Genomic DNA, 21,035 nt, shown 5'->3' on the forward strand with positions numbered 1-21,035 from the left:
CGACTAATATGCTTCGTCTGCGTTGCAAAAAGAGGAGCGCCCCCCAGCCAGGAACGTAACGGCTTGCGGTGACTAACCCAGTATTGCGCATATCTGTCGAAGGGGGCGCTGGGTGTCGCGGGCTCCGCGTCGCCCTGTGGGCGCTGTCCGGCGCCTATAGCGGTTCTCACACAGTCTTCGCTATGCTAAGCCTAAAGTTCCCAACACCGAGCCAACCCGAAAAAACCAAGCCGGTGGCGAACTGTTGGTGAAGCCCCTCTCTCGCCGCGCGCGAATGCGCCGCGTTTGGGTCTGAAGCAAGTGTATTACCGATATTTCCGTTTGTCTACAGTGGTTCTCTCTTGTTTTTCATCATGATGTTAAAAGTTATCAAGTTATTTTTGTTAAGCTCACAACCAAGTGACCGTAGTCGACACTTGGAATGTTACGTGTAACAGCCAAAGCCGCAATTTGCGATAACCGCTGTTAAAGCTTAGTAACCGCGGGTAAACGTAACTGCGGTTACTTTCGGCGTTTAACTAGGAAGAGGGGAAAAGGGCAAGCGTAGTGGAGCGACCAGATAATGTCCAATAAAAAACGGGCTTCAAAAAGGAAGTCCGTAGCTGCGACGGCGAAGGTGTTGGTAGCGGCACTTAATAGACGAACTGATAGCGGCAGCAATTCATTACTGTTCTGCGCAGTGAAATGCCGAATGCGGCAGACGCACAATTTCTGGCCAAGCTCTTGTAACGATAGCTGGCCGCGCTAGGAAGCGGCCTTTCCCGTCCTGTCTTCTTCGTGTTTTAAACAAAGTCGTTGCATATCACGATGACTCACGCACAGCAGCTTCAAGTATTACTCCATAGTATCCACATCACACGAAGTCTTGTTGCCAGTCAGGCGCTAGCAGGAACTACTGGCCTGATTGTGCATGGTGAAGACGAAACGTCAGTGAGGAAAAATGAAACCTGCCGGATCAGAATCAGAAAACTTACAATTTTCTTACAACAGGATCAGAAAACTTACAATTTTCTTGCTTAACGGAAGGTTCTGAAGGATTGAACCAGAATTACGTGTTTGTTTGAAGAAACCACCTGCTGAATATATGTTACGACACACGTAACAATGTCCTACGTAGTTTAAAAGTTCTGTAATGTTTATTGTATAGCATCATGCAACATACACAACATACCGTGAAGCCGCTGCCAAGTGTACCATGTAGCATGCACCAGGCAATGCATACAGAAAGACTTATATAGATGTTGTAAACCACATGATGTCAGGAAAAAGAAAACGCAACATAGAGCTCCCCAAGCATACGGCAGCCTTTTTGCACGAGGAAACACCAGTCTGATTGATTTCGGCATGCAACAAGTAAGCCTTGAACATTTTACTTGCTATTAATTCCTGTCTGCACCGCGTGATTTATCATACTGGATTTATGACATCATAGAAACTTTCCGGGTATTGAACACTTTATTACGGCATTTTCGAAATCTCCCTTTTCAACACATTCAAGATACGTGCTAGACAGTGTAAAAATGTGAAGCATTTTTCTTGTTTTTGGGACAAAACATCAAAGGTACCGAGTTACCATAAGTGTTGCTTTGATTGATTGTAGGATTTAACGCGCCGACGCAACGCAGGCGATCAGGCGCGCCGTAGTGGAGGGCTCCGGATTAAAAGTGTTGCTTTAATTGCAGTGTGTAACACAGGTATGTGGATGTAGTGTAGGCACTCTATTTGTTTCACATAAACGGAAGCATGCCTTGCAAACACCTATCTGCCGCTTCTTAAAACGTGGGGACAAGGTATTTATGCATCTAGGTTGTGGAAACCTGTACTGCAGGAGACGTTCCTAGAAAAGTTCTTAGACGTAAAAAAGAAGTTGTTACTACAAGGGAACAAATCTCCACCGGCAACTTTGTCAAAATGCCGTACCGTAAAAACTTAGAATTTGTAGTTGTTATTTATTAAACAAAATTCAAAATTTTCATTTTTAGCCTGATTCTACTCACTCAATGTATTTAAAGGCCACATAAGTTGAACTGAGCCCTTCAGTTGATTCACACTTTTCACTTGTCCACATTAGAAAATATCTGCGCTTTGGCACCAGATAAAAATTTGGGTCTATTTATCATAATGAGAGTAGCAAAACGTAGTATTAAAATTATTTGCAGGTGGTAAACACACATTACAAATTAAACAAAAACTTACTGCTGATCAACTTTCTCAACCATAATTAGTATACAGTGGAGACCGTATTCAGAGTTTGTCCATTTTTCAAACATTCATTTTTGACCTCACTTCATAGGTTGAAAATGACCAGTCATGTCATACAGGCACCTGCTTGCTGGTTTTTGATCAGCAGTAGACTGCCAATAAACTAGATGGGAACTTTTCACTTCTACTCTGTTTGTTTTGTATAGCTGAAGTGTAAAATTGTTTAAAAATGTGATTCCCATCAATGCCAAATCATAACGTGCATTGTCTGCTTGCATGGAGTCATATAAATAAGAACTTCTCGTCATTCAAAAATACTCTCCAGGTCCCCTCAAGTTGTAAATAATGTGAGTAGACTGTACGTGCAAGGCCGAACCAACAAGTACATTGGATTGGAAAAATTTTATTAATGCCTGCAGTGTGCGCTTTCGCGCGTAGACTGGGCCTACGTCGTCCTCGTGGCGGGCGTGGGGCGCTGATCCCCGCTGGCCGTTGCCGGCTCCCCGGGTTCCTGCCTGGCCAGCGCGTCGAGGGCCTGCTGGACGGCAAATAGTTGTTCTTGGTTGTTGCTCATCGACGCGGCCTGTAGTCGCGGCGGTATGCGTAGTGATTTAGCCTCGTCTGGATTCTTGATACAATCCCACAACATGTGTGCAAAGGTCGCCGTCTCCCTGCGGCATGTCTTGCACTCGTTCGGGTGTGACTCCGGATACATTCTGTGGAGCAGTGCCGGGCTCGGCAGCGTGCCCGTTTGTAGTTGATTGAATACAACAGCCTGCGACCTGTTTAGCCCCGTGCAGGGCCGCGGGAGAAGTCTGCGGGTCAGACGGAAGGCCTTCGGTATCTCGTTGTAGTTTGTCATACTGTCTCGTGTACTAAACCATAGCCGACGGTCGCCGTGGGTGCGGTTGGTTAGTGCTCGCGCCTTAGCGCGTGCCATTTCGTAGCGGTTTGCGTTTCCCACGTGCGCCGGGAACCACTTGAGGCGTACCTTCTTGTTTCCTTTCAATTCTTGTAGCATGCGGACCGCCGTGGGTGCGATTCTGCCCTTGGAAAAGTTCCTTACAGCCTGTCTGGAGTCGCTCAGCACGGTATGGCAATCCCGGTCTGCGATGGCCAGTGTGATTGCTATCTCCTCGGTCTCTTCGGATTGAGTGCATAACGTGCTGGCTGCCATGCGGGTGTTTCCGTCGGCGTCGACCACGGCGACGGCGAAACCGTTGCGGCCGGCATACTCTGCCACGTTTACGCATCTGGCCTTGGTGTCGCTGGCGTGTATGTCTGTTAGCGCTTTGGCTCTGGCTCTTCTGCCTTTGTTGAACTCCGGGTGTACATTCTTTGGAATATGATCTACTCTGAGGTTTCGTCGTACGTCGTCGGGAATCGAACTTTTTACCCCTTGTTGCTCGTGGAAGCCTATGCCGAGGTTGTTCAGGATCGTTCTGCCTGCTTTAGTGGTTGACAGCCTCTCAAGCTGAGCGGTCTTTTGTACTTCGGCAATTTCGTCCAAGGTGTTATGGACTCGTACCTGGAGCAGGCGATTCGTGTTGGTCGTCTCGGGTAGTCCCATTGCCGTCTTGTAGGCTCTGCGTATCAGTACGTCGATCTTGGTTTTCTCGCTCTTTCTCCATTTGCGGAGCGCTGCCACGTAGGCTATTTGGCAGATCACGAACGAGTGTATGAGCCTAGTTAGAGTTTCTTCTATCATTCCTCCTTTCCTTGTAGAAACACGGTTAAGAAGTCTGGTCGCGTTCGCCGCCTTTCCGGTGAGTCGGGTGATCGTGTCACCGTTTCTGCCGAGTGACTCTATTGTCATCCCCACCACTCTGATCTTGTTCCCTATCGGTATCGTCGTCCCGTCGCTGGTCTTGATCTTGATCTTGTGTTCTCTTTGATCTTTGATTCTGCGGTTTCTGATCGGTAGGTACAACAAAAGCTCCGACTTGTTTGGTGAGCATTTGAGTCCGGTGCCTTTGAGGCAGTCTTCGATTGTATCGACGGCTGTCTGCAGCGTAGACTATATGTGAGCATCGCTGCCTCCATCTAAAGCTTTTTTTTTCATGAGCAAAAATTAAGGACACTGAGCAGCCGCATCATTTAGTTATCGGATATTCGCAACAAGGGCTTGGTATTAAATTGCAATGTGCAAGTCCCCTACATCTTTTTAACGTGGTTATTGGGTACGTCTTCTTTTGAGGTATTGCTGTAATTGTCAGCTGAAAACTGCAAACGCATTGCTTGTAAATAGCTACATGTGTGAGTGTGTTCCCCTCAATTTTTTCCAGTCGCATCTCTAGGATGTATCTTCTGTGTACATGATCTTACATTAGTTTGGCTGTGCCTAATGCACTCTGCATGCAACTATTGTTTGGAAATTTCTGGCTTTTAGACATCTCTTCGTTTTTTATAGCATCCTCGGTAAACCACGCCGGTGCTCACCAGGGCGCGCTAGTACGTCTTTTTATTTTTGACAAACCGCACCAAGGTGCAGCATCTGTCCTCGATAAACCGGGGTTGCTGCGGGGCAATTTTTGGTTGTCCAGTCACGCACGGAGAGAGGCGACGGAGTGCCAGGGTGCAATCCCAACAGGCATCGCAAACGACGTTCGCAAAGTGGCATGCTCCACCGTCTGCTTCGCGGGTTCAGTTCCCGGCCGTGGCGGCCGCTTTTCTGATTGAGGCGAAAAGCAAAAACGCCCGTGTGTACGAGATTTCGGCGCACGTTAATGATCTCCAGGTGGTCAAAATTAATCCGGAGCCCTCCACTACGGCGCGCCTCATCGCCTGCGTTGCGTCGGCGCGTTAAACCCTACAATCAATCAAATCAATCCACCATCTGCTGCATCGAAGGCGCATCAGCGCATTCGTGTAAAGGTGGAATCGGCTGTATACTGTTGCTGACACGGATGAGTGGCTTGCGAATTCATCACACAATGATGCAATGTGCTCAGTATGGGACGCTAATAACAGCCAGAGATTGCAAATGAGCACGCCAACATACTGTGTCTTGTAGGAACTTTGTGTACTGCAAGGAAGGCTGCAAGTCCCGCCAGTGCAAGTACTTTTGCAGCTTTACATCTGTTTTGTCGGATTGAAATATCCAGAACACCAACTGTAGAGCCTTGACCATGAATGGCCGCCATGTTTTGCCGTAGCGGAAAGGGGGAATGTGTTTTAACCGGCACTCACGTTCTGGGTCACAGAAAGAAGACGAGAAGAAGCTTGTAGGCAGCTGTTCAATAGAAGAATAAAATACTTGTCGCATACGAGAGAGGGATATAAGTACTATGTATATATCATCATTGGCTTTCAATAATATCAGGCTGTTGTCGCGTGGCGTCATGTTACGTTGCTTTACATGAGTTGCTCTAACAGCCCTAGAGCTGGCGCTAGGATAGAACCACTCAGTGTGTTTTCGATCAACGCTGCGTGCAGTGCACACCATCATGCCCCCAAAACCGCTCCGGTTTTGGGGGCAACTTCGGTGCGTGTTTATCAAGGATGCTATTAGTCATCATCTGTGTTTTGAGTCCTCTACTTCCTCAGTCAGTTACCCCCTCTCCCAACGTTACCACACCTGGAGGCGCACAAGTGTCGACACCAGGACATGACACATTACGCGCGCTGGCACTCGGACTATCTCGTTGACCATTCAGTCAACCATTCTGAAACCTTAAATATACTTGGCGACGTACACGTGTAGCCCTTGCGCCCCCCGACGAGTGCCTACGCCATCTTCGGGCTACGGTTACTCGGCACGGGCCCCTGCTTTTCGAGCACACGGTGGCCTTCTGGACGGCTCAAAGTTCTTGGTCTTGCTCGTGGCTCTTCGCAGCTGCCTGAAGCCGCGGCGGGATCGTTCTTGATCTTGCTTCCTCTCGGTATTTAATGCAGTCCCCCAAGATGTGCATGCGGTCTGCCGGCTCCCTCTGGCAGAGCTTGCACTGGTCGGTCGGGTATGCCTCGGGGTACATGCGATGCATCGGTCCCGGGCTTGGTAGCGATACGGTCGGGAGCTGTCTGAGTAGTACCGCCTCCGCTCGACTCAGCCTCGGTGTGGGATGGGAGAGTCCTCCGGGCCATGCGGTAGGCCTTCCAGGTGTCAATAAAGTTCGTTGTGTGGTCCTTGTCTTTAAACCAGGTCGTTCGGTCGGTCGCCCTGGCGCGGTTTGTTAGCGCTCGCGCCGTTACGTGTGTCATCTCGTTGCGCGTTGCAATTTGACGCGTGCGCCGCATGCGCCGAGAACCACTTCATTCGCACTTTCCTGTCTTGCAGTTTTTCCGTTAGCAATACGCGCTCGGCCTCCCTGCAGATTTGGCATTTGGCGAAGTTTCGTTCTGCCCGTCTCGAGTCACTCAGCACCGCGTGGCTGTCTGTGTTGGCGATGGCCACCTCCCCATTTGTTCTGCCCCGGTGCTTCTCACCATCGCTACCATCTTCGTGGCACCAGTCGACGCCTCGATGACGACCGCCCCGAAGGCGTTCGTGTTGCAGTCATCGGTGGTAGGCTGCAACGTAAGTGATGTTGCTGATGATGAAGGAATTAACGAGCATAATTATGCTCTCCTCTCTCATGCCTGCCTCGCGGGACGTGACTCGTTTGAGGAGTCGCGTCCCGTTGGCCGCTTTTCATGTGAGACGGGAAATCGTAACGCCATTTCGTCATGCTTTTCAATTACCATGCCTAGGATCCTTATTTTGTTGACCTCTGGGATCACATTGCAGGATTCGGTCACGATTCGCATCTTTCATATTTGTGTTGCCTGGCCTTGCCTGTGCTGTTGGATGGTGGCAGTATTCGGAGCTCCAATTTCGTCGGCGAACATCTCAGTACGATGCCTTCCAGCTGGTGTTCGATCGCGTCGACAACGGCTTGCAGTGCGCCCCGGATGTTCCCTGTAAAGTATTTGACTGTATGCCACCGCATGGGGTGGCATATCCAACAACGTATAATAAGAGGCTGAACGTCGACGTTTTTGTTCTGAGAAATCACACTGCCATTTCAAGGTATATTTTTGCTAATACCACAGCAAGCACAGTTGCTCATTGCTGCAGCCTTTGTTGCTTTTCGTTGATGACAAACTGAGTTGACGATACAGATGTCTTAGAGGGCAAGTAGACAGGACTTTTTTCAAAGAGGCCATTTGTTGTTGCATTTTTTATGTTGCTAGCATGCCCAGCTTTTTCGTACAGGGCACCTGCTGGGATGGTGGTCAATATTCTTGTCTATTTATTATTTTCCATTGGAGCAAATGGCTCCTGGTAACATCAGCAGGTTGCTTCGTGTATTTCACATTTCAATTTCGTTATTATAACTGAGCACCCAGAAAACCACTAACATCTATGCGACGTCCGAAAAAGATCCGAACGTCTATGTCCCAGAAGTATCTCTATTAGACATCCGTACAACGTGCAATATTTTTATAAAAATGTTTGGATGTTGAGATAACGTTGCTGGTACCTTAATGTAGGACGTTCTTTCAACTATGCTAAATACGTACTCTCGATGTAGCTGCTGCTTCATTTGTGGACGGTACCTAAACATATTTTGCTGACATTGTTCTGATGTTGCTGGTAGGTCCGTTTTTTACTTCGTGCATGTCTATCGGAGTTACGTTTATTTTAGCTATATCTGCTATACTTTATTTTCAAACTCTCCTCAGGCGCACTGTTTTGAAATCACCGAGGGGTTTTGTATGTGTTTTGTATGGGTTTTGTACAGAGGGGTTTTGTCCAAGTTTTGTTATCCACCAATATTGCTTTTACGGAAATATAAATGCGGAGGTCATACTAAATAAATTAGACTAAACATATGCCTGAACAATATTTGATGCTCTTAGGAGTTTTTATTCAGTGAAACCATCATTTTACTTGGTCGTTCTACCTTCGTACTAAAAATACAAATGCTGACCTGACAAATCGCTTGCGACACTGTTCAGCCACATATTGTCACGTTGCCAAAGACGACGAAGTTTTCTTAAAAAAAAACAAGTTTATTGGAGCGAACTTGCGCTCCCCTAACAACTGAAAGAATACAAGGCGGTGATACAGCAATCAACAAAGTGACGTGCGTAAACTGGTGTCGGCGATTCGAATCTTTGGCGTCTCCTCTGCGGGCTTTTATCTCTTTGCGCGAGTGTTTCTGGAACCGTCCATTTACATGCACAACATTGTAGATCAAAGAAGATCATTCTGGGCTAGTGACGTTAGGGCGAGACAGTCTGCTTATCTGAATGTGATAGCCCGTGCGGCATGAAAATACAGAATGGTAGACACGCTTCGCTTGGGACACAGATAACACAGCCGGTCATGGCCGGGCAGCAAAAACAAACAATAAACTTATACATGATTCGCGGCAATATTCTAACAAAAAAATTTCCCAAGCTTCTGCCGATAATGAAAGGCTGGAGAAACAGGAGAGCTGGCAGGCTATCCCCCTGTCACTTTCCTGACCGTAAGGACATCTTACCCCGCCACGGCGGAAGAGGCGGCAATGGCACTGGCCCGCATTACAAGGCTGCCACCACACATTATAATCACTTATTCGAAGAGGGCCATTCAAAACTTCATTCGTGGTAGCGTTTTGGCTACAGAACTCAAGATTGTAAGAAATCCCCATACTCAACCACTCAACATCGTCTGGACCCCGGCCCCTGTGGGGTTGGAGGAAACAGGGCAGCGCACAAAGAAGGACGAGAACTAAACAGCCGTGCTGGACTCGCTCCTGCTCCCTACACAGTGCTCGGTCGGCACGCGATCGTCTGCTCTCGTATCAAGAAGCCACGGAGCATTATAGCGTCTCCCGTCGCCGTTTTCCCACTGCCCACACATCGCTCACCAACGCACAGAAGCGCCTATGGCGACTACTTCCGAAGAACACCCTCGTCCGTCGGTCCTTCCTCCACAAAACCTACTCCGCTGAGTTCCCTGCGCCCAACTGTCCTCTCTGTGACTCCCTGGACGCACTACGACACGGCTTGTGGGCCGGTCCTTTTAGCCCATTCCACCCCATTTCCAGCGTCGTGCAGTTGGAGGACGCACTCGGCTGCTCGCAACCAGGGGCGCTGCTACTTCTGGTTGGCCGAGCCGCCACTGCCACCGCCAGCCTTCGGCAGGCAGCCACCACGCGCTCCTACTCAGCTTGCTTGGAAAATAAAGTGATTTCTTTCTCCTTCTCTCTCCCTTCGACGGAGACCCGGCTGTTACACCTCACATGGATTTCCTCATTTGCTCCTGAAAGCTCTCCATGAGTGGCCGGCTGGGATCATTTCGTCCGTTGGCTTAAACAAAATGCGTGGACCCAAAAATTTGGTACCTTAACAGAGGCTGCTAACGAATATTGTCGAGTGATTCGTTTTCGTCGTATTTGACAAATTTCGGCAGCGATAACGCTTGTTTCTTCCGCACCGATCTTGGAGCCGAGGCCAATTATGCTAATAGTGCAAGTGATGCAACCAAAGCTCCTGTTGAAAAAGATGACTCCTCCTCTCCCTCGTGCCCATCATCATCGTTATCATTATCTATTATTAAAGCACTCATCAAAACGGGTCTCGCCGGCTTGTCCCTTTTCCCACATTTTTGGTGATGAAAACCCGTTGCTCGACGTTCTCCGAGCTTGCGACGAACCACCGGGAGAACAGGGAACAAGGAACCTCCAGATGTGAGCCACACCGAGCGGATTTTGGCTTACTTTCGACCGCCTTCTCACCTCTTGGGAACAGAAATGAAGCCACCATACCAGCGAAGCTGTTGAGAAAGGTTGGGCCAGCTAAAGACGAAGATGAAACGAGCCGGACCCATACGGGCTGCACCTTTGCCGACACACATGAGATGCGCCTTCGCCGCTGCGTACCTGAAGGAATGCTCGTGCTAACCTTTTGCCCGTGAGTCCGATCCAATCATCAACGACGTCTGTGACGCTGTACTGGACCATGGAGACCCCATACGAAAGGCGGCGGATCGTCCGGGAAAAACTGGCAGATGTGATCGGCAAGGTAGAAGACTTTCTTCGCGTGGAGCTACCACCCATAGGTGACTTGACTCACCTGTTCAAAATTCTGACTGAGGAAAATGAGTCATTGATCCAGATTAACGGAGAGGTAAAAAACACCGTGAAAATTGAGAAGCTGGAATCGGAGATGTTTGGAGCATTTGATTTTCAGGCCATGGTCTTATCGGCAAAAGTTAAACTGGAAATGAAAATAACCGAGACAAGAACTAAACGGCAAGCTCTCATTATGTCCATCAATACCCGAATTAGGTCAGAGATCAGACAGCGCCGGGAAAATACGGACAACGAAAACGGAAATAATAATCTGGTAATCCAAAAACAAGAAGACCAGTACAAACGAGAACTGAAATCAGATGGTGTATCATCTGTAAAGGACAAGAGTCTTGATTTCTGCGCAGCAAATATCTTGTGCGATTCGATGGACAATAACAGCCGGAAAGAAGTAGGACTGATTCTGGATACAGCGAGATCGGCGCTACCAGAAACCACGCCGAAACAGAAGAAATTTATGACCGTTTTTTTTCGCAACGTGACACATTCAAGACACAAGCGGAAATATTGGATACGGAGTCGCAAGTTGAAGAGGAAAGACCGAGTCGCGAGCAGCCTGCAGAATACGGGGAAAATAAAGATGAAGAAACGACGAAGGAAAATAATGCCTATCTTACTACAGAAGTATTCAAGGCGTTTCAAGATGATGCGAGTAATGCGAGTTTCTGTGGTGAACAAAACGACTGCCGGCTGGCGAACGAAGTTTCCACCCAAAAGAGAGACTTCTTTTCACAGATCAGCGGCTCTTCAGCAAGAAAAGAGGTCTACGCTTCGGCACGCTAACAAGCGTCGTTTTCATCGATGGAAGCAGAAGCGGCGAGGTCCCCGAATCTGTTTGCTTCAACGGACCTGATTTCTTGACGCCTGCCAACTGGACCGCTTTCCTGCCATGGACTACAAAGACGCAGTGAAACTTGTAGCCATTTTCGCGCGGGGGAAGATGTTGAAAAAGATGACGCCTGGCCTCCCTCGTGCCCATGGATGAAAGAATACTCAGGAGAGGCCTCTAGCATCCTAATGCATTGCGAAAAGTGTGGAGGAAGTTACGTCATTTTTCTTGAGCCCATGGACAATGTTGCTTACTTGTTTACAACTGCGGCGGCCAAATTAAGGCAAATAGAACCGACAAATTTTTAAGGCGCTTGGTATGTCGCTGCCTCGGTACGCTTGCAAACCAGCGCGGTCGCTACGACAAACGTTTTTAGATTAGGCCAGTTTGAAAACTCCGCCGTCGGAGGCGGCCTTAACTCCGGCCGCAGCGGCGCTTACGTCGCGTCGAGATTGGCGGAGCGCTGCCGCCGCCGGCGACCTGCCGGGAAAATCCCCTTCGCTCAGCGTTGACGAGAGCCACAGTTCGTTGTTTGCTCACTTTGTGTTTCTTCGTTATGAAGTGAAGTGAAATTGATCGCTGCTGAGACGTAGCGCGCAAAGACCTCAGTGCTGTACGACCCTAAACAAGGCTCCCGTCTGCGTTCGCCATCCCGCGAGCCTGTTGCTATGACGACGACAAACGCTACTTTGCCAGGCTTAAGAGCTGAAAAATCACCCATCTATCTCAAAAACGAAGGCCGTTTTTCGATTGAAACTTTAGGTGAGGGTTAGAATGGGCAAATTGAAGGCGAAATCAACAGCTTAGAACATGATATCGCACCGAGGAATTATCGACGAAGCTGTTTTCGCTTCGAAGCGGGAGGGCAGGGCGACGCCATGTTAGACAAATCAAACCGGAGACAGCAAAGGATGATGGGATAGAGTGCTGGGCTCCGTGGGCTCAAGTCATGACGGGACCCGGCTTCACAAATGTGACGTCAGGGCCTCTCCTTACCTTTTCTTTCCTCCATGCTCGTGCCCATCATCATCATTATAATTATCTATTATTAAAGCACTCATCAGAACGAGTCTCGGCGGCTTCTTCGTTTTCCCACAGCTCCCTTATCTAAGCCAAGAAAAGCTATCGCGCTTCATCGTTCCCCCTATGCAAGCTAGGGTAGCCGCGAATGAAATTGAATGCGCCGCTAGATTTCTTGCGTTGATAAACTTTGTTCTTACGCAGCGATCTTGCAGACAAGCCCATAATGCTAACACTACGAGCGATTTAGCCAGACCTCCCGTATTTAACTAAAAAAAAGCTATCCCAAAACCCCCATCTCCCCGATGAAAGCCAAGCTAGCCACGAAGGAATGAGCACTTTCGAACCGAAATAGATTGTAATTTGCCTCAAGGCACCCGATTACCGCAGGTTAAAAAGAAATTGATTGTTTTCTGCGAAAGTAATGACCCCAAACCAGGAGATCGACATAGAGTCCAGACGATGTCCCCTGCTTTCGGATGCTTTCTGGTGCTGCGTCGACGCTGATATCTGGCGAGCATAGACATAGGCGTACTCCCGGGTCACCTCACGAAGCCGTGCATTTTGCGACGCCGTCAACGCAGGGTGACGTCGACGCGCGAAAGCGCGAAAATACGCTGCAAGTGGTTGCGGCCTCATAACAAACCGCAAAATTACGGCACCCGCAACCCCACGCCAGCTGTATTTCCACCGTAGATCCTGAAATTCCCTTACATGCCGTAATCTAGATTGTCGGTACAATCACTGTTTTCTTTAAAAAAACACGCTCAAGCTGTTCTTTTATTTAATTGGAAAATAATATCTGTATTTACCAATAGCTTGGGCATATATTTCGCAACGCGTTTTATCAAGGTGGGTGTCTTTCGGGAACTAGTTTTTCCCTCGGACGAACACGAGACAGGAAGTCGCTGCGCGGAGAGTCCGATCGTCCGACAGTGTATTAACTGCACTCCGTATCGATGCGCGGGCTACTGGCCGGTGACGGCCCGGGTGTGCACGCCTTGAACTTTCGTTATTTCGGTGATTTGACTACCATGAATTTATCTACCGGACGAAGAAATACTGCCAAGTAGTGAAGGTATGTGAGTACTAGTGAACCTTGTTTTCTTGTTTTCGTGGTAACGCAGCAGAGTGGCTACGAGACAAGCGACACAGAATTTTTGTTCATTGACCTACACGTACAGGGAAAAGTTGAGGTAACCTGTGGCATCACTACTAGTAACAGTGCTATGTGCGCATACAAGTTTACCCCAGGGTACAACTTTTGGGGAAAATCACAGGCCTATATGTTGATGTGTACGGCTGACAATCAAACCATTCAAACTGAAGGCCTGTGTTTCATCACTTTTGAGGCAAATAATTTCAATGCAGAAGCTGTTTTAGCTTATCACTGCACATAACTGTAGCTCTTTTCAAATAGGCACTTCTCTGACAGAAACACTTACGATGAAAACATTTGACTATTGGCTGTGTTGTGGAAGTTGAAGCTATTTGAACGAACTCTGAATTCAGTATGGGGAGGCAGCTTTGGGTTTATATCTGTCGCACAGTGATGCCAACAGTACAACCTTTCTACATGATGTTTTGCCCACAGGAAAGCCGGGATGGAGATGCGCAGTATACCCTGCAGGAACACCTGGGGTATTTTTTAGTAGTGGTACCTCCTATGTATGCCTTATTTTCTTCACAAGATATTATGAATTCTCAGCACTTATCTAGGTAAGCTAAAGAAGTACGCAGTAAACAGCAGATACCTAGATACATTCTTTACCCCAGATCTATAACAAAATTTTTAGAAAGTCGGAAAAAATATACTGCAGTTGTTTAGGAGAAGCAAATGTATGTATGGCTATTCAAAGTCTTCATTCGGCTTCATGTTTAAGTGTCACACACAAGAACTAAGACCACAAATGTGAAGATTAGCGACCATGGATAGCGTGCTTGTAGCGTTGTGATTGGTCTGAGGGAGAAAAGTGCATGGGTGATTACGAAATTGAGGGCACCAACTGACATTGACTACCGATTACCAACAACAATTGTTTTAACTGCTTTGTTGTGAGCCAGTAAATGTTATTGTCTTTTTTTATTTAGTTTCACTTCGGGTTCGGCATTCTGGAAAACGTTTGGGTTGGGTTCAGTGAAAGCAGTGTTTACTGCTGTACGGTGAGACCCAATCCTCCTGTGTTCACAACGACCTCCAACACAAGTGACAGGATCCTGGCACCGCCTAGGGGTGCGAGAAAAATTGTGTTCTTCTGTAATTCATGCTATGCAGGACTACGCCACAGCTGGGCATCTGGAACTTGCATGAACTCTTTACCGCACACAGCAGTGTTTTGGTTTTTGGCAGGGAATGCGACACTCGACCGAGCTGTATGTGGCCAGTTGCCACTAGTGTCAGCGCAACAAATGCCTAACGACTGCTCAGCCGGGAAGACTCTACGAATCCCCCCTTTACCCCTTGAAAAAGTGGGCATGAATTTGATGGTCCCTTTTCCTCGGTCAAAGGATGGGAACCATTGGATGATGGTGCGCATCCACTTATTTCACGCCATAGTGAGACAGCTGCATTTTCATCTGCAACAGCTGCCAAAGTGACGAACTTTATTTTCAGTCGCAGTGTATTTCAATATGGCCCACGACATGTGTTCATCAGTTACCGTGGGCGCCAGTTCATTGCTGACGTCATTGAAGAGCTGCTTCATCTGTGCGATTCTCCATTCTGCCATTCAGTGCCATATCACAAACAAACAAACGGTCTCACTCAGCGGACCAACCGGACACTCACTAACGTAAATGCCATGCATGTTGTGAAACATTGTTCCGTAGCGCGGTAATCACGAGACAAAAGTAGAGACCACACAGGACTAGCGCTAGACATCAGCTGTTGAAGCGCTCGCTTCGGGGGGCCATCTAGCTGACCATTGCCGCCGCTGCCGGTGCGTTCAACACTGTTCCAATTTACGAGATGACGATAATATAGCGCTGTTTTAAGGACCAAGGTAGCCGTGAAATGTTTGAAGCGGGGCGCATCATGAAAGCCTGTGAAAAGTGTGTAACCACGGCATCTATTAGGTTGTCAAAAAACAGAAATAGATTATGTGGATGATAACTTGCCACGTGCGTAACAGAATGCACCATTTGACCTTGCCATTTTTCTTTGTGCTTTGAGCTAGTTCACGCATGCGCCCTTCCTGTATAGCTTTTGATGTGTGTAGTAAAAATTTCTGTTGATATCTAGCGCTAGTCCTGTGTGGTCTCTACTTTTGTCCCGTCTTTACCGCGTTACGTAACCATTTTTCACAGTTCGAACCAACTAGCCCACATTTACGCGTTGCCATGCATGTTGCTTCTGACCACATCTGGGACTACATCTTGCGGTTGATTACCCACGCTTACCACACTGGCAAGCATGAGACAATGGGTTATAGCCCATTCTACCCAGCTGACGCACGTGTTCCGCCAACTACCTCAACACAATCTTCCCTTTCTTTCACGACAAGGCCAGCCGTGACGCTCACTCACTTGCAGAGAGGGTGCAGCTTCCACTGGGGAAATGTTATGGCCTCCAGGGCTTTGCGATATTGGCCACCTTAAACTTTGGCACCAGCGAGTAAGAAAATGTCACTTTACAATACTAAGAGCTAGTCAAAGAGGGAGACAATGAAGCTGGCTGGTAGCCCAGTCCGCCATCTTGGCTCGACACCCCTTTGTAAATAAATGAGTTTTTCACCGTAATGATATCGTGGTGGCTGAAGCAGGCTTTGATAAAGTGTCTTGGGCAAACAAGAATGATGCGGCTTTGCACTAAGCACTAGCAGAGACAGCATTGCACTCTTAACAGTTATGCTGAAAATGATAATTGTTTCACCTCGAACACCTGGGTACAACAGTGGCTGTGGGGGATATTCTCAACATATCACTCACCAACTTTAAACAATAAATGCTGAATCAAGCTGCATTATCGATATTTACTATGCAACTGCAACTGCAATCATCAGTGTTTGATGGACAAACGAGAGCTTTATATTCCAACTTTAGGTAGAGCAAAGGTAGCACAGCTATTGCTGTTACATCTGTCAGACGTGCATTGCGCCACCAGCACTCACATCGCATGGAAAGCTGACAACTCAAAATTCAAGTCTGCTGTCATCAGGTTTTCGGGACTCCTTACACACTTGTAACGCCCAGTCTTGTCCAGGTGGGAACCAAGGAGGAAACCAATTTTGCCGAAAAAGGTTTCTCAGTAGGAGTGTGTTAAGACAGATGCCGGCCAGGAGGCAGCCGAGCAATTATGATCCTAGTTAAATGTATACAACGGCCGTTCCCCTCATTTGAAGTCGCAGAAAGAAGCCACAGTGGCCACTCCTTTAATTAAGCACAGCAATCGAAAGACAGACACAAAGCTGAAACACTGAAGACTACACGAGGCTGCAGCTGTGTTATGGCTATTCCTAAATGGCAACAAGCCAACTTTTTCCATTTCATTAATTTCGGGAGCAAAAGTATGAAGTCCACACAAGTGGCCGCCAAAATGTATTGCAGTGCCATCATGCGAAAGAGCTTCTGCTGTCGATACACTGGTTGTGCGTCCTATTTTAAATGCATGCATCTTTGTTGGCTTGCCTGAGTTGATACGCTTTTGGTACGAAAAAGGACTGAGCTGTTTCGCTTCGGTTGCCCATGTGTCACACCTTTCCTAAGTGTTCTCGCTGAGCAATGATGAACGATGTACATAGCGTAGAATTATGTGCTGAACCAGTGTGCCGTTCTTGTTTCTCCTTATCACGAACTCAAGCACACAACATGCTTCATTCAAGCAAGGCCAGAGTATGTAATATTTTACTCTTGAGTCCCGGATTGTATAGGAAGTGCACCGATGACAGAAGACGGAACAACAATAAAGAACAAATGACAACTAATGACAATTGATGAAAATTAATGCGCACACATATACCAACTGCACATTCATCCACTTACTGGACTCACCTTTGAAAAGAGGCACAACATGTGCAACGGAAACAACACTCTTCAGTCACTCTGCTTACCAACACTGCATGAATTCATGGGTGCAAATTATTATGCGCGCAGGTAAAATAAGCAACACAGCCTTTATCTCGGCAGCAGTCGCCCTTCCACAAGGTGGCACTGCAGTGTGTTTTGTTTGGTGCTTACGTGGAATCCAGACTTCAGCTCCCGAGAGTACCCATTCAGCCATGTGGAATGGTTATCGATTGATTTCAAAGAATGAGTCAGTTTCACACAAACCCCAGTATACTCAGCAGTTGACGAGCCTATTGCATACACTGGGTGTACCCCAGAAGCAACACAGAACAATATATCTGCTTTACCCCAACGACCGTGCACTCTGACTGATTGAACACTCCTGACACAAACAAGAGCACACTGAATCAGCCTAGCACACACCCAACTCAGACAAATGAGTAGAGTGGGTCACTCACTAATGTGAAGGAAAGTTTGACATCCACCTAAATGCAGCCATACGGCTACAAAGGAAAGCTAATCCTGGACCAGGAAGGCTAATCCTGGACCACGACGAATTTTTCTTCAACTGCGAAGTTTCGGAGAAAGCTGTATAGCTTTCCTTTGTAGCCGTATGGCTGCATTTAGGTGGATGTCAAACTTTCCTTCACAGAAACTTACTCCACCTTGGGGATTTTTCCTAAATCTGCTTGATTAATGGTCACTCAGTAATATTTCAATATACGGCTCTCAAAACTACTATTGTCGAGAGGTTTTACGTGTACTTATACAACTGCATGGTGTTGCTACAAAGCTTATCCCTGCCTATTAAAAGCACTGCCTGTAGGATTACACCACCAGCACCCGCACGCAAAACCGAACCCCTGGTAGCGTCAAAAACAGACTTCGGCGCAAGCGTGCTGTTGACCACTGTTGCGCAGTGTACATGGTGCTGTCGGCGTAAATAAATGAGGCTGGCTGCTGTGTGCAGCAATATTCGTGGATGCCTAGCTCACTGCAATAAAATTTAAAATGGCGCGCGCTTACACGAATTGGCGCGGTCAATGCGGTGAACAGCATCACGGCAACACATCACACACTACGCCCGGCCGCAATGATTTCTTTGGCTCACTTCACGGTGTATCACGGTCGGAACTTTTAGAAACCAGTGGCACACAAAAGTCGCCCGTACGCAGCGCATCGGGGCGCGACCCTGGCCGTAGTCGTCGCCGCACCGCGAACTCACACGGACGCACACAGAACTGTCCGCTTGCTGGTTTGTCACTCCTTTGTCCATTTTCGAAGATGGTGGTGTCAGTTTCTTCAAACACACTCACGGACACCCAACAACAACCGCAGTCCAGGCGTCACCAACGTAAAAATCGGAGTATGCTTGCTGCCTTAATATTACGGCACAACGTATCTCTAACTAAGCGCCGTACAGGTACGCTTCCGTCGGCACAAACAAATACAGCGTGGATTCACTCCATTCAAACAGTTACAAAATAGTCGAGACGTAATACAAGCCGATGGTACTATTTTCCACCTCATTGCTTCGCTTGAGCAACGCCACCATGTTGTTTACCTGAAACCTTCTGATAGCCCTGATTGCCCAGTGGGAAGTCGGTAGGAACCAAACAGGGCGTCGGATGATGGCTGGCGGAACGCGTCTTCCTCGCGGACCGGCAAAAAGTTGAAGTTGGCCAACTTCTGGCGGAAAGCAATTTGCTGCCGGAAGGCAGCGCGTTCCGGCCGCCGGAATGATTTTGGAAGGAACCGAACGACCTTGCCAGAGGTACCGTTCATAGGCCTTAAAGGCCAACTGAACTTAAAATATCGATCTCTTGAAAACACTATTTCTGGAGACGCTGCTTAAAAACAAAGCGACCTGCAAAATACAACAGTTGAAATACGCGCCTGGACGCCGCTAGCGGCCAGCAAAAATCCGCGATTTCGAAACCGAAACCGAGGACAGCGCGGCCATTGCAGTGACATCGCAGCCGTCCAGCGAGCTGCCGGAGGGTCACCAGCTCAGGAGAAAGTTTGCGCGCAAGCTCTCCGCGTGCACGGGGCAACATAGCTCGACCGGTTCTCCAGCTGCGTGGCTGGCCAGAGGAAGAAGCCCCCGTCGGATGGAACGTCACAGGCGCGTCATGGCTGTTTACGCAATCCGCCGGCAGGTGCAGCGTGGTCTGCGGAGGAGCTTTTTTAAACGCTTCTGACTGATTAACAAAGCGTTTCATGGGGCTACCACTTGTGTCCCAGCTGATTTGGGGGTACATACTACGCATTAAAAATCAATTTGGTCAAGGTAAAATTTGACTGCAGTTGGCCTTTGAAGCAGCGCGTACTCAGACAAGCTACGAAACACGCGCTCCGTAAGTTTCGAAAAGCAATACGGCACGTTTTTGAGACCAAAGATCAACATGACTAGCCGGGCTGTTCCTAACGGGGTTAGAACTAGCGCGGGGTTAGAACTAGAACGCAGCGTTAGAACTAGCGCTTTCCACCCCCCCCCCCCCCCCCCCCCCAAGCTCGTCTCGTCATTTGAACGCCGTCTCATACCCCGGTCAAATACAAGCTTTGCAGGGATGACGCCCGTAGGCTCCTGCGGAGCTGACTTCAAGGCGAACTCCGCGGCAGGCACGCATGCCTCCCAATCGCGTTTTCGATGAAAGCAGCATGTTTTCAACTTCCGCTTTCGCACTGAGTGCCTTCGCTCCACTGGCTTGGAATGCGCGTGAAAGTGCCCCACCTTGCTTTCAAGCAAGCCATCCTGAACTGGGTATAACATAGAGTTCGGTTCGCAACGCTCGGCCACCTGTATGTTCGCGCCGAAGGGGATGACCTAACTCGCTTCGGCCGTTGGCGGCTCGTCTAAGCTACCGCCAGAGCTTTCGGTCCGCTCGCCGCACGGGCGTCGTTCCTCGCGCGTCTTTCGTGTCCCGTTCGATGGCTTTGCCACAACATTGCCCGAGTTGGAGCTCACACTTGAAGGAACACTTTCCGTTTCCAGGGGCTCTTGCGGCTTTGTCTGGCTAGTCTCACAGTTTACACACTCCCGCGGAAGCTCCTTATTTCGCGCACTGTGCGCGCCCAGTTTGGAAGCCGTCTGCAAGGCCTCCGTCTATTCTGAGCATTCTGCCGATATCGTTGAACCAGAAACCGACACATGTACGCTATCAGCGGACCCGTACGGCCCTCATTCGGACGTCTCAGCAAGGGCGTTATCTCGTTCAGGGGCCCCATTGCTCTCCGATACGGCGGTACGGTCTCTGTTAACGTCCTTTGCTACGAGGTCACTGGATTTTTCTCCCGGTAGCGCTTTGACCTTGAACTCATTTTCGCGTAAGAGCTGGTCAGATACTGGGGCCAATGTAATCTTCGTGTCGCCAGCCTGTGTTTCTCCACCGAAGGGTGTCCGCAACCCCGCTCAGATACTGGCGGTTCGACCGCGGCCGCTCGATATCGAGCAGCCGTGGTTCCACTAACTACCGTGAGAGTTTTCTGTCGGCTCGTAGTTCGGGCTACGCTGCTCGGCGTCCTTTCGCATCTCGCTCGCTGGGAAAGAGTGAAGTTTCTGCGAGAGCTTCCCCGCTTGCGTACTCGTAAGCGTCATGCACTGTCCACCTCTGGCAAACAGTGCGCGCGTTCCGAAATCTTTATTTCGAAGCGGTTTCTCTGCCTCTGCTCCGTACTCGCTTTCCTAGGTCGTTTCTCTGTCCAAGAATAACAGAACGGTATCTGCGCGTTTGCCATGGGACACTCCGTCTTTGGGCCCTGACCTCTCAACAACGAACGGCGGCCGTTGCTCCGAACTTCTCGGACCGCTCGCCTGAACCATTGGACAAGTCACGCTAGCCGCCGGAGAGTGCTCCAGAAGCTTGCGCTCTGCCTCATAAACTCGAGCTTCATTTCGGCCAGCTCTCTCTTTTCCT

The sequence above is a fragment of the Haemaphysalis longicornis genome, unplaced genomic scaffold (assembly GCF_048455015.1).
Source record: "Haemaphysalis longicornis isolate Haplotype H1 unplaced genomic scaffold, Haemaphysalis longicornis Haplotype H1 scaffold_16, whole genome shotgun sequence".
In the NCBI taxonomy this organism is placed as follows: Eukaryota; Metazoa; Arthropoda; class Arachnida; order Ixodida; family Ixodidae; genus Haemaphysalis; species Haemaphysalis longicornis.